Source organism: Hylobates moloch, unplaced genomic scaffold, assembly GCF_009828535.3.
Source record: "Hylobates moloch isolate HMO894 unplaced genomic scaffold, HMol_V3 SCAFFOLD_3, whole genome shotgun sequence".
In the NCBI taxonomy this organism is placed as follows: Eukaryota; Metazoa; Chordata; class Mammalia; order Primates; family Hylobatidae; genus Hylobates; species Hylobates moloch.
In genome coordinates, this window is record NW_026652278.1 from 160,221,169 (window position 1) to 160,235,064 (window position 13,896).

At 36.3% G+C, this 13,896-nt stretch overlaps 1 long non-coding RNA gene across 1 annotated transcript in view; it reads left to right on the forward strand.

The window, feature by feature from the left end:
- The first annotated feature begins 202 nt into the window (after positions 1-202).
- Positions 203-13,896, forward strand: part of LOC131382988 (uncharacterized) — a 66,664-nt gene continuing 52,970 nt past the window's right edge. Inside the window, exon 1 of the long non-coding RNA XR_009212632.1 lies at positions 203-319. This is a non-coding gene — a long non-coding RNA (uncharacterized LOC131382988). The remainder of the gene's footprint in view (positions 320-13,896) is intronic.

Sequence of the window (13,896 nt, forward strand, 5' to 3'; positions counted from 1 at the left end):
TTCATCCTAACTGAGCTGAACACTAGTCACTGGGTTCCACGGTTCTCTTCTGCGACCCACGTCTTCTAATAGAGCTATAACACTCATCACGTGGCCCAAGATTCCATTCCTTGGAATCCGTGAGGCCAAGAATCCCAGGTCAGAGGACACGAGGCTTGCCGCCATCTTGGAAGCAGCCCGCCACCATCTTGGGAGCTCTGGGAGCAAGGACCCCCTGGTAACAGTATGAGCTTGAAAATGAATATCACACAGCACAGATTTGGAGTCTAGAAGTAAACTGGGAAAAGTATATGAGGAAATTAGACAATACCTTACCAAGGTATTTTTTATTTCACATTGGTGTTAAAATTGCTTAAGATAATGATAATTCAAATTTATTGACTCAATTATACAATCTATTTTCTTCCTATTGCCAGATTATTCTTATGCCTTATTAAGTTATGAGCAAATATGATTAACAGTATGTTAAAACCTTGGTCAGACTAAAACTTAATTTCAGTAACCCCAAATATTTCAAATATAAAACTGTAAAGTGAGCCGTAATTTTGTTTTTTCAGTTTTGTATACATGTTTAGTGTTTATAGTAAAGATCCAATAAATTTTAAAGAGTTAAAATTAATTTGAATCCACTCTATTAAATTTTAAAATAGTCTTTTCATTTGGAAAAGTACTCAGAGAAATATTTTTGTGAACTTTATATGACCGCATATGAATTACTTCTGAGATGAAACTTCTTCCTTTTGAAGAGTATAAATTCTTTTCTGAACTAGACATTTAAATACAGGAATGTAAAATGATCCTTCCTCTTGACATCTGTTTAATGTGCTGACAAATAATCAAACTATTGTATTTTAGAAAGTGTTATCTCAAAACTTCCAAAAATGTAAATGGATGAGTCATTTTAACTGTGAATTGAATAGTACAGTTGCATCTCTTTGCAAGCACATGCCCTACTAATAAGGCATATGGGTACCAGAGTGTCCAGAAAAATCAGAGTGAAATTTCAACAGCACCAGGCAAGAACTAAAACAGATTAATGCATTCAGACTAATGGTAGAGAAGACCCTGGTGACCACCATTGCAGCTGACGTATATGAAAGCTTTTAAAATTTCATTTCTTGTTAGTTTGATTTCTCTACATTAAAAAGGATGTGCTGGGAGGCAGTTTAAAATAAAAAGGTTCGTTTATCTCCCTCTGGGCTAGAAAGTTAGAGTTACCCGATTTTACCTCTTAAAGAAAGGAAAGTGAGAAACATTGATTGATGGTGGATCAGGCTCAAGGAATCTTAGAAATGCATCTAAAATTGACTTGTTCCAGATCTTCTCACAGATGAAACAGACTGACACTTTGCCTTTCACTAAAAACCTTCAGGAATTGAGCTCTAAAACAATACAACCACACTAAGATGTCATTAGCTGATTAGATCTTAATGAGTTATTTTTTCACATTGAGCTCATATTATGGTCAGAAGTACTTCTTCCTCAGGGAACTAATATCAGATGCTAGAATGATAAATAAATTTGCCCATTTTTAACATTTTCTCCTTTCTATAGGTTTTCGGGAAACAGGTGGTATTTGGTCACATGTGTAAGTTCTTTGGTGGTGATTTGTGAGATTTTGGTGCATCCTCCACCTGGGCAGTGTACATTGAACCAAATTTGTAGTCTCTTGTTTTTCTTGCCCCTTAAATTATCTTCTATATAAACCTGTAGCCAAAATTGGGAAGGTGAGACGTGAATGTTCTAGCTCCTTCATCTATTTCCACAGTATTTTACTGGAATATTTTCTTCCACTTATCTCTAAGATATACAGCACTGCCACATCCAGAAATATTTTATCCCATGAAAACTGCTTTATTTCCATAATTTCAAATATTCTTTAGCCTCCTTCTATCCTGAATCTTGCCAAATATCTCCTAATGCTTTCAAATCCAAATTCCCCAAAGGTATTTGATGGGAAAAAGATCACTACTTAAAGATTTGCAAATGTATTAAATAGCATTATCTATAAATATGATTTTAGGACAAAATAGAAAGAAAACATGATTTTAATCTAAGAAAAATAATGGGCCTGGTGCGGTGGCTCATGCCTGTAATCCCAGCACTTTGGGAGGCCGAGGTGGGGACAGAGTGAGACTTTGTCAAAAAAAAGGAAAAAAAGTCTTATAGCAAAAGCAAAGTGTGTGTGTGTGTGTGTGTGTGTGCGTGTGTGTATTTGGAAGACGAAAGAGACAGTTGACACAGTTTTACTACCCAAATATGCAAAGCTATTTTATTGAATCAAGAAATATAAAGTCCTCCTAAAAGGAAATAATTTAACATGGGTCTTATCTAACCTCCATTTTTTTTTCTTTTTGGTCTCTGATAGCAAGAGCATTGGAATCTTATCTAATATTTCATAGATGTCTCAGAGTTACTTGAGCAACAATAGTTTTTAAAATCAAGATCTAAGCTTTAATGAGCAAAATGTTATGAAAAAATAAAATATAAATACTTCTTCATGTGATTTATGGGAAATAGGTTACAATAAACATTACAAAACCTTTTTCTTTATTATTTTTAGAAACAATCTTACAAAAACTTTCAAGTATAATATAAATAATTTTTTCTAAACTATTTGAGAGTAAGTTGTAGACATGATGCTCCATCACACTCAACAAACAAGAATATGCTAACTACAGCAAAAACATGAAGACCAGGCAATTAACATAGAAACATTACCATTATCTAATCCTGCTAATCCTCAGGTCCTCAAATTTCACCATTTGTCTACTGGTGTCCATTTTAGCAAAAGAATCAAGTTCAGAGTCACATGTTATTCCAATCTCCTTTTATCTGGAACAGTTCCTCAACCTTTCCTTGGCTATCATGACCTTGACAATCTTGAGGGTTTCAGGTGGGTACAATTAGAATGCCATTTAGTTTTGTTTTGTCTATTGTTTCCTTATGATTGATTCAGGTTATTTATCTTTAGCAGAAATATCATAGATGTTTCCATGTTCGTGGGGTGGCTCACACCTGTAACCCCAGCACTTTGGGAGGCTGAGGCGGGCAGATCACCTGAGGTCAGGAGTTTGAGACCAGCCTTGCCAACATGGCAAAACCCAGTCTCTACTAAAAATACAAAAATTAGCTGGGTGTGGTGGTGCATGCCTGTAGTCCTGGCTACTTGGGAGGCTGAGGCAGGAGAATGGCTTGAACCCGGAAGGTGGAAAGTTGCAATGAGCCAAGGTTGTGCCACTGCACTCCAGCCTGGGTGACAGAGTGAGACTGTCTCAAAAAAAAAAAAAAATATATATATATATATATATATTTTTTTTTTAAGACATATATATATATATATATGTCTTTATGGTAGCACAACTTATTTTCTTTTGGGTATATACACAGTAATGGGATTGCTAGGTCAAATGGTAGTTCTACTTTAAGTCCTTTGAAAAATCTCCAGACTGCTTTCCACAGTGGCTGAACTAATTTACATTCCCACCAGCAGTGTATAAGCCTTTCCTTTTCTCCTCAAATTCACCCAGCATCTGTTCTTTTTTGACTGTTTAGTATTAGCCATTCTGACTGGTTTGAATGGTGTCTCATTGTGGTTTTGATTTGCATTTCCCTAATGATTAGTGATATTGAATATTTTTTCATACACTTGTTGGCCACATGATGTCTTCCTTTGAGAAGTGTCTGTTCCTGTCCTTTGCCGATTTTTAAATGGGGTTGTTTGTTTTTCGCTTGTTGAGTTCCTTATAGCTTCTGAATATTAGACCTTTGTCAGATGCATAGATTACAAATATTTTCTCCCTTTCTGTAGGTTATCTGTTTACTCTGTTGATACTTTCTTTTGCTCTGCAAAAGCTGGTTGCTTTAATTAGGTCTCACTGCTCCATCTTTGTTTTGGTTGCAGCTGCTTTAGGAGTCTTCATCATCAGTCTTTGCCAAGCTGAGATGTCCAGAATGGTATAGCCTAGATATTCTTCTAGAATCTTTTTCATTTTAGGTTTTACTTTTAAATCTTTAATCCACCTTGAGTTGCTTTTTGTTTTTTGTGTAAAGTAAGGGCTCAGTTTTCAATATTCTCCATATGGCTAACCAGCTATCCCAGCAGCATTTATTGAATAGGGAGTTCTTTCCCCATTGCTTGTTTTTGGTGACGCTGTCAAATATCGGATGGTTGTAGGTGTGCAGCTTTATTTCTGGGTTATCTAATCTGTTCCATTGGTCTCTGTCTGTTTTTGTACCAGTACTGTGCTGTTTTAGTTACTATAGTCTAGTAGTATAGGTTGAAGTTGGGTTGTGTGATGCCTCCAGCTTTGTTCTTTTGGCTTAGGATTTCTTTGGCTATTCAGGCTGTTTTTTGGTTCCAAATGAATTTTAGAATGACTTTTTTCTAATTATGTGAAAAAATGTCATAGGAAGTTTGATAGAAATAGCATTGAATCTGTAAATAGCTTTGAGGAGTACGGCCAGTTTAACAATATTGATTCTTCCTATCCATGAATATGGAATTTTTTTGAGTTGTTTGTGTTTTCTTTGATTTTTTTCAGCAGTGCTTCGTGATTCTCATTGTAGAGGTCTTTCACCTCCCTAGTTAGCTGTATTCAGAGGCATTTTAAGGCATTGAAGGTACATACTTCAAAATAGTAAGAGCCATCTACAACAAACCCATAGCCATCATCATACTGAATGGGCAAAAGCTAGAAGCATTCCCCTTGAGAACCATAACAAGACAATGATGCCCACTCTCACCACTCCTATTCAACATAATACTGGAAGTCCTAGCCAGAGCAATCAGAAAAAAGAAAGAAAGAAAAGGTATCCAAATAGGAAGCGAGGAAGTCAAAATATCTGTCTTCACAGGCAATATAATACTATACTAGAAAACCCCATAGTCTGTGCCCAAGGGCTCCTAGATCTGATAAACAATTTCAGCAAAGTTTCAGGATACAAAATCAATGTGCAAAAATCAGTAGCATTTTTATCCACCAATAACGTCCAAGCTGAGAGCAAAATTAAACATTCAATCCCATTCACAATAGCCACCAAAGAATAAAACACTTTTTAATGTGAAATTAAAAAAAAGATTATAGCTACAGGTATAAGGTAAATAAGCAATTAAAATGATAAGATCATATTAGGCCAAACTCTAGTTATATATTTGAGATTGTTAATATGATTGATGATATTTTGAAAAATTACTACAAAAATTGATCTCCCTAAAGCAGAATTGATTATACCATTTCTAAAGAAAATTGAGAAAGTTATAAATACTATCAACATGTCTTCCATATATTCTCTAAAGGTGTCATGAATATATATATATACATAGTTTCCAACATCCATAAAATTCTGTAAGCTAAATAAAATCTTAATTTAGAGAAACTTTCTATATTTTATTTCTAAATTTCTATATCCAATACTAAAATTCCCCCAAAGATAATAGTTGGGAAAAATATACGTACCACTACTTAAATATTTGCAACTGTATTAAATAGCATGCCCATACATATAATTTTAGCCTTAACTACAAACTAGCAGAAAAGCATGATTTCATTCTGAGGAAAATAATGTATGTTTGTTGCCTGTATGTATGTGTGTGTTTGTGTGACTCAAGCTGAAATAAGCCCTAATGACTCCCTCATTAACTCAGAGAGCTAAGCAGACTGGGGGAAGAAATTTGGGAAATAGAAATAAGGGAAAGTCCAGAGCTCCCTATCATTTGACTGAACTGAGTTTGCATTGGCAGAACAGTGTTCTTGATAGGGCCACATATATCAGAATATCAAGTAGCACAATAAGAGAGGCTTGCATAGATTCAAAGCCCTAGCAGACACTTTAGTTCCAATAATTTGATAGTCAATTAAAAATAATAATTTACTATTGTGTGAAATATTATAATGGAGACTAGTGCAGTTATCTAAATCATCTCAATTACTGTTCATTATATAATTTAATGCAAGACAGCTGGGCACAGTGGCAAGTGCCTGTAATCCCAGCTACTTGAGAGCCAGAGGTGGGAGGATTGCTTGAGATCAGTAGTTTAAGAGCGACCTGGGCAGCACAACGAGACCCCATCTCTGAAAACAAAAGTAAAAGTGAATTAGCTGGGCATGGTGGAGCGTCTGTAGTCCCAGCTACTCAGGAAGCTGAGGCAGGAGGATTGCTTGAGCCCAGGAGTTTAAGGCTGCAGTGAGCTATAGTCACACCACTGTGCTCCAGCCTGTGTGAAAGAGCAAGACCTCAAGTACAAATAATAAATAAAAGCAATAATAGTAATTTAATGTAAGAAAAACGCTAATTTGTTCTTTATAAGAATGGGAAATTAGGCAAGCATTGACGTAAGTCAGTGGATAACATTCTGCTCTGTTGCTTAAACAAAGGATTTCTAGTGTTGAAGAGCAGAATGGTAAGAAAGATAAGGAAAAACTGAAGATAGCAAAATCTGAGACCTCTAAGAAAATGACAAATTATTCTAAAAATATGTGTTTGTGTAGATTTCATATCTGCATTTAAATGTATTGAACATTTTAGATGTTTATTCCTGAAATTGAAGCTTAAAGATTCCGTGCCATGGTGGTAACAATTTTCCGGGTTTTTCTATAATATTTCTTGTTGCTTTATTAATTTGAAGAATTTCTTTGCAATGGTGACTTGAAACCTCTGTTGCTTCATTCACATGAAGCAAAGACTTCCCTGCAGTCTATCATCTTTTGACCTGCTTATAATGGATATTAATATCCTAAAATTTCTAACATTCATGCAGTCTATCCTGTCATTTTTTCCTTTATGACAGGTTTCCTGTCTTGCTTAAAAATGACTCATAAATTTTGAGGCTGCTGCTCATATTTTTGTTTCTATATTTAGCACCTTAATCTCTTTGGAAATCATAGTTGATAAAGCAAGCTTTAGTTTTCTAAGTGGAAAGCCTGTTAAGCAAACATTATTAATTTAAAAAACAATCTTAACCACTGCATTGAAATATCCCTTTAATATATGTCATATTCCCCATATTCTTAGATATGTTCTGAGATCATGTAAATTATCTTTTTAATTTTTTATTTATCCTATAAAATAATTTTAATTATAGCAGATTAATATCTTTTTATTATATTGAATCACAAGCTCTTGATCCTAGAATTCTATTATAAAGTTATATTGAAGTATCTCACCTTTATTCTGCCATAAAATCTTACAAAACATTTTAATGCCTTCCAATATGGAATTCTGATTTATTTTGAATTAAATAAATATTTACAATAAATTTTGCAATGTGCAAAAACAAAAAGTTAAGTTTTAAAATTCTGGAACATTATAAGCCTCTCCATGATTTAACTTAAAACATTATTTTTCATTATTATTTTTTATTTTTGAGACAGAGTCTCACTCTGTTACCCAGGCTGGAGTGCAGTGGCACCATCTCAGCTCACTACAACCTCCACCTCTCAGTTTCAAGCGATTCTCCTGCTTCAGCCTCTGAGTAGCTGGGATTACAGGCACCGGCCACCACTCTCCAGCTAATTTTTGTGTTTTTAGTAGAAATGGGGTTCACCATATTGGCCCCAAACTCTTGACCTCAGATGATCCACCCACCTCGACCTCCCAAAGTGCTGGGATTGCAGGCATGAGCCACCACTCCCGGCAAAACATTTTTAACATAACTCTTTAGAAAGAATGAATTTAGGTATCCAAAAATTAGCTAAGCATGCCAATTTGTGTGAGAAACACATCAGATGTTAATTGTTTGGGATATTTAACATTTGAATTGGAATTAATTGTACTAAATTTTATGTATCAATTGAAATGTCAGACTTTCATGATGAATGCTTAAAACTAAAGGCACAAGTGAAAAGTCAGATTCCAATTCAAAAGTGAACATGAATAGAAGTCTGCAGTTTTTTTTCATTATATATTTAAAACCCAATTGATTAGTTCTCATATTCTTTGACAGTGAGATTGAATGAATTAAATTATGGTCGATGTTATCAATGAATGCATTCATCTTAACCTTTTTTTTTTAAGTCAATTACCACTACAAGCACTATTCCTTTCTCTTTTTTTTCTATATCCAAATTTGAATTAAAAGTGTACAGAGTCAAATGTACTTAGTGTTAAATGGTAGAAAGATAACAAGTATGAAAAAGTACAAATCATAAAAGTAGCAATTAATATAGAACCCAGCACTCTAGTATTTGACATTTAAGCATCTCTCTCAAGACTTCGTCACGAACAATTTATAGCCTTAACTACAAATGAAATGTCATAAATAATTGGTCATGTACCTTTGACATTTCATCTCAGATTTGGTGAATCAATTTGTAATCTGGAACATTTGAAGCCAATATTCAGGGTCTGAAATCTCAAGGGTAGTTATTTTTAATTATTTTATGGAATGCATATATTTTGCTCATTTCTTTAAATATAATAAAACAAACCTTGACTAGAGAAAAAGAACATAAGTTGTAATAAAGACACCTGCCAAACATCCTAAAGGAAAAACTATTAACAATATTAATAATTATAGAGGTCATTTAATTTTTCTATAAGTGAATTAAACTTAATATGTCATATTGTACTTCCAAGGCTTAGGGGGAAAAGCTTTGCATACTCCTGAAGAATTTTCATTACCTATAGAATATTAATTTCCACTTACAGTTCAGTTCCAAGTTACAGTGAGATAGTGTTGTCTCTTCTAAACTTTGGTATCCATTAACTCCCTTTTGTGACTGTCCTTAAATAGGCCAAGTAAACTTAGCTGAAGAAGGAAGCAAAGATATTAACAAGGCACCAAAGCATCTTGCTGAGTCAAAATCCAAGGGGATAAAAAGTCTCAAGTTAGGACTCTGGAAAAATTGGAATCAAGGAATGGATCACTATCAGAATTCCCTTTCCAACTTCCTACTTTCTGTCTCTCTGAACATTTAACTCACTGTACTTTCATGTAGTCAATCATATTTATTTATTTCTAGTACCCAAACCAGAATATGATAGTCAAGAGTGTACATGTTTACATTTCATTACTTAAAAATAGATAAGAAGTTGAGATGAAATTTTAATAGGATCCAAACTAAGGAACCTTCCTAATCAGACTGAGAAGGATTCTGATTGGCTCAACTGAAGAATGCTGGCACTTCAACCAATTTTATAAGGAAGGAGGCAGCTGTGGGGACATATTTCCCAAAACAATAGTGGAGGTGATTCTCTGAAAATGAGATGGAGGACAAATGAAGCTAGGAACAAAAAATAAGAAAGAGTGGGCAATATATTTTCTTTTCTTTTTCATTCCTTTTCTATTCTAGGAATAAACTGTCCTATGATTTAAGATTGTCAATTTTACAAATCCAAGGAGGAACCATTATTAGAGAGGATATATGAAAAGAAAACAAACTAAAACCTCTTTGATATGCCTAAATAATTTTCTGGTAAATTGAGCTGCTTTTCTCTCAAGTTTAAGAAACAGCTTTTAGAGTTACAGAGAGTGGCTGGAAATCAATAGCTCAGAGACCTTGCTAAATGAAATCAGGAAAATGAAAACCTCAAAAGGGTCAAAAGTGAACATTGTTGACCTTAAGTGGAAAATGCATCTGTATTTTCTAACCACATCAAATTTATTCACTTACATATTACTATTTTACCACGTTGTTTATGACCACAAAGCATGCAACCTGGATCTTGCTCCATAATTCATCACTGTCCTGCTAGCTCTTTGATACTTCCTGGCAAGTTTAAATATGTATTTAGTCTAGTTTTTCAGTTTTACTCAATGAGAAAGAGTAAGAGAGAGTTAGCAAGAGAACAAGAAAGTGAAAGAGAGAGAGAGAGACTGTGTGTGTGCATGCAAAACCACCTTTGCAAAATTATGACAGTAAGAGAAATCTGACATGCTTGGCTCCATCTTATTTCTGACCTCCAAGCTGTTCTTGGTCATTCCTGGATTTGGCCATGCTAGCTTTGGGAGGAATTTAGTTCATAGTTTAACTTGAAAGCAAGGGTGATAATAGTCCCTTCCTAAAATGAACTCCCTCTTTGCTCAGGAACCAAAAACTGCCTTTGTAAGATTAATGAAAGGCCATAAGAATAGGATTATGGGAGAGGCCTGAATTCTGCTAAATAGTTTCTATAATCCAGAGGATTCTATAATCCTCTGCTTCTCAGGAGTTATCTAGCTAGAGGTCACAAGACTTGTGACTTTCTCAATTGTTTCTACTGATAACATCACTATTGTAGAATCTAAGATTTCTTTTTTGTTGTTGTTTTTTTGAGATATTTTTCAGACTGACTCCACCTGCATCCATGACTCATGACGCAACTTGTCTCGTGGTCCTACGCAGAAGTGGACTCAGTGCAGAGGACCACTTTCCACAACCCTATGATTTCATCCCCAACCAATCAACACCACCCATTCCTAGCCCCCTACCCACCAAAGTGTTCATAAAATCCCTCAGCTCTGAACCTGTGCAGAGGCAGATTTCAGTAATAACTCCTTCTCCCACATGGCCAGCTTCCTGTCAATCAAACTCTTTCTCTACTGCAATGCCATGATCTCAGTTAATTGATTTTGCCTGTGCAGCAAACAACCTATCAGGTGACTACAAGAGCAGAATCTCCTACTCTACCATCATCAAATGCTACTCGTCAATTGGTTTTAGTGCTCACGGTGATTTATACCATAATTCACCTAGCAATTATAAAATGACTCATATAACATTTAGTATTTGAAACTTTAAAGAACCTAGTAAGACACCAACTATATGTCTTTATCAATGTGGCTGAAAGAAAAGAGCAAGCTGTATTGTGGGAGAAGTGTGCCCTTTCACTGCTCACACAGCTTGGGGATGCTGGTTTTAAAATCTCTAGAGTTGGTACGGCTGAAATACCGTTTATAGTCTCTCTTCCTGTCTTTCACACATGCTACCTATATCCTTTTACACCACTGTCTTCCTTTCTCTGTTTCACTTCCTTGCTTATTTTTGAAGAAATCATTAGGTTAATCTCCAATTTCACCTAAATGAGAGTAGCTGGCATCTTGAGTAGGCCAGAAAATAATATTGTCTTCTTTCGTGTGTCCTACCAAATGTAATGCCTTTAGCGTCTGCTTTGAGGTTTGACAGAAAAATAAAATTAAAATAAAATAAAAAACACACACAAGATTCCCCCTTCCAAACTCTCTGAACTACAATGAAAGCTTGCCTCAGTCCAAATTCTGCCATACTCATAAACATGTAAGAGGCACAAAACATGGGGCCCCAGCTCTGGAGCCAGCTGGTTTGTGTGCAAATCCTGACTCAGTCATTTATTACACGTGTGACCTTTGGAAATTCACTAAGGCTCCCTGGGTCTTAGTTTTTTCAACTATGATTATCATGCCTACCTTGAGTTATGGTGAAGGCATATGAGTTGATATATGTAAAGCCTTTAGCACAATGCCTGGAAGACAGTGAGCACTGAATAAATGCTGATCATTTCTGTAAGAGGTACTATAGTTTGGAGGCTAAGGACCCAGGCTCTGGAGTCGCTGTCGGGCCCTGAAGCCCAGTTCTGCCTCTCAGGTAGCTGTGTAGCCTTAGGCAAATTATTTAGCAGGTCAAACTCTTTTCAGATCCCAAATTTTTGTTTTTTGCAATCCTTAGCAATCAACAAGAACTGCAAGAGACTTTTCCACTATGTACATAAAGACAGAACTGGCCCACCAAGGAGAACAAATATTCCTGTTCCCCTCCCTGTTATCTCATTATCCTTTACAGGAACCACAGATGAACAGACCCTTTTTCAAGATAGTGATTGCCTCCAATTATTTAAAATCCAAAGAACATTATTTACAATCAATTTAGGTTCTGGATCCTATCTTTCTCTCTAGTAATCATTTATTGCCTCCCAATAGAATTCTTCTTCGTCCTTCTCCCATGACTTGTTTTACAATGATCCAAGCGCCCATTCTTTCTGTAACCTCAAGATGATATATAAGCTCCTGTACCTCATTAGGAAGTTGCGTCTTCATCCTGATGGCTCCTGTGTATACATGTTAAGTAAATTTGTATTCCTTTTCTTCTATTTTTTAAAAAAGTTCAAGTAATATCCAAAAAGTTAGCCATCAAAGTTATACATTTTATAAATCCTTCCTTGTCTTTATTCCACTGTTAAACTTCCTAAATTACCTTGGTTTTCTTCTCTGAAAGTTTTAGTTACTTCCCTTTATAGTTAAGGTTTTCAAATTTTGCAGTTACATACTTTGGTGGTGTAAGGTACATGGATGTGCTTTGGTCAAGCATAGGCAGAGGCAGATATCCAGGCCTTCATGACTTATCAAGTTTGGCACGCAGGTGCACACCTCCACTTGTTATATAACCTGTGTGAGTTTATAATTGGCTCTGAGCCACTGTTGTTTGTAAAAGGTGTAATTGCCCTGCTAACGCTGTACAGGGGCTCTTGGGGCTCAGCTGGGCTCAACATGGCTTGACATGTTGGGCTCGCTGGTGCCCAGAGAGAACCAGAGCTGTCCATCTTGCAGATGGACATAGGGAAGCCACAGCATGACTCATGCTGGTGCCCAGAGAGAGAAAGAGTTAAGCTGCTGACCCAGAACGCAAGGGAGAGCTGGCCATGCAGCTGTAGGTGTGGGGGTGGCCGGAGTCACAGAGCCAGAGCAAACAGCTGAGATAAAGGTGGACAATGTGAAAAGAGCTAATGAGAAAGCTGTTAATGAAAGCTGCTGCTAAATAAAAACCATATTCACCTGCCTACGGCCCTCCGCGTGTTCTTTCTGCTCATCCACCCACTCCCCTCAAACTTCAGCATAGGCTGGACCTGGACCCTGGGATCTAGCAGGTGGGTTTATTTTTCAGCCATTAACTGGGCTCTTTCAGTGAGGGGACTCCTATACTGAAACTCAAAAAATTTCTTCCTTTTGGTGGTAGGAAGAGTGGATAATTTCCAGACTTTTATTATGTAAACCAAGAATAAAATTCTAAGTGCCTCAACCAACTGAATGGACCCCCCTCTTGCGCAAGAGGACCCAAAGAAACCTGAAAAACTAGTTCAGGCCATAACAGAAATGGAGGCCAGGCATATCTCATTAAACCCTCCTCTTTTAGCAGCTCAGGCACATCTGACCAGCACTAACATTGAAATAGAGCTCTTCAGACTGACAAAACAGATTCTTTGTAGCAATAAGCTAGCAAATTTCAACCTGACTCCAGCAGAGCATCACATGACAGATAGCAGGCCCTGAAGGAAATCACAGTATTTACATCAAAATATATTTCTTTGACCTATTTTGGTATGACCCTGCACAGCTGTCTCTTGTGGGGGAACTTTGCATTCTGTTGAGAATCTCCTTCACTTACTAGCTCACTTCTGGAGAGGCTGGCACCCTTTAAATATCTGAATAGGAAACATTTGCTCTAAATAGAAAACTTTGCACCCCTAAGCTCTGAACCTTTAGGGAGGCAGATTTGAGTGATAGCTCCATCTCCCACATGGCCAGCTTCCTGTCAATTAAACTCTTTCTCTACCACAATGCCATGGTCTCAGTTAACTGATTTTGCCTGTGCAGTGGGCACAAAGAACCTATCAGGTGATTACAAAAGCAGAATCACCTACTCTACCATCATCAAACGCTACTTGTCAATTGGTCTTAGTGCTTATGATGATTCATATCATAATTCACATTGTAATACATAAAATGATTCATATAACATTTAGTACTTCAAACTTTAGTACTTGAGACTAAAAGTGGCAACCTGTGAGATTTCATCTATATAACAAAAATGTTGGTCTCTACAACCCCTTATCTTAACCCAGATACTACTTTCTATTGATTCCAGGTCTTTAGATAATAACTTAACTCTTTCAACCAATCAGAAAATCTTTGAATCCCCTTACAACCTGGAGGCCCCCACTTCA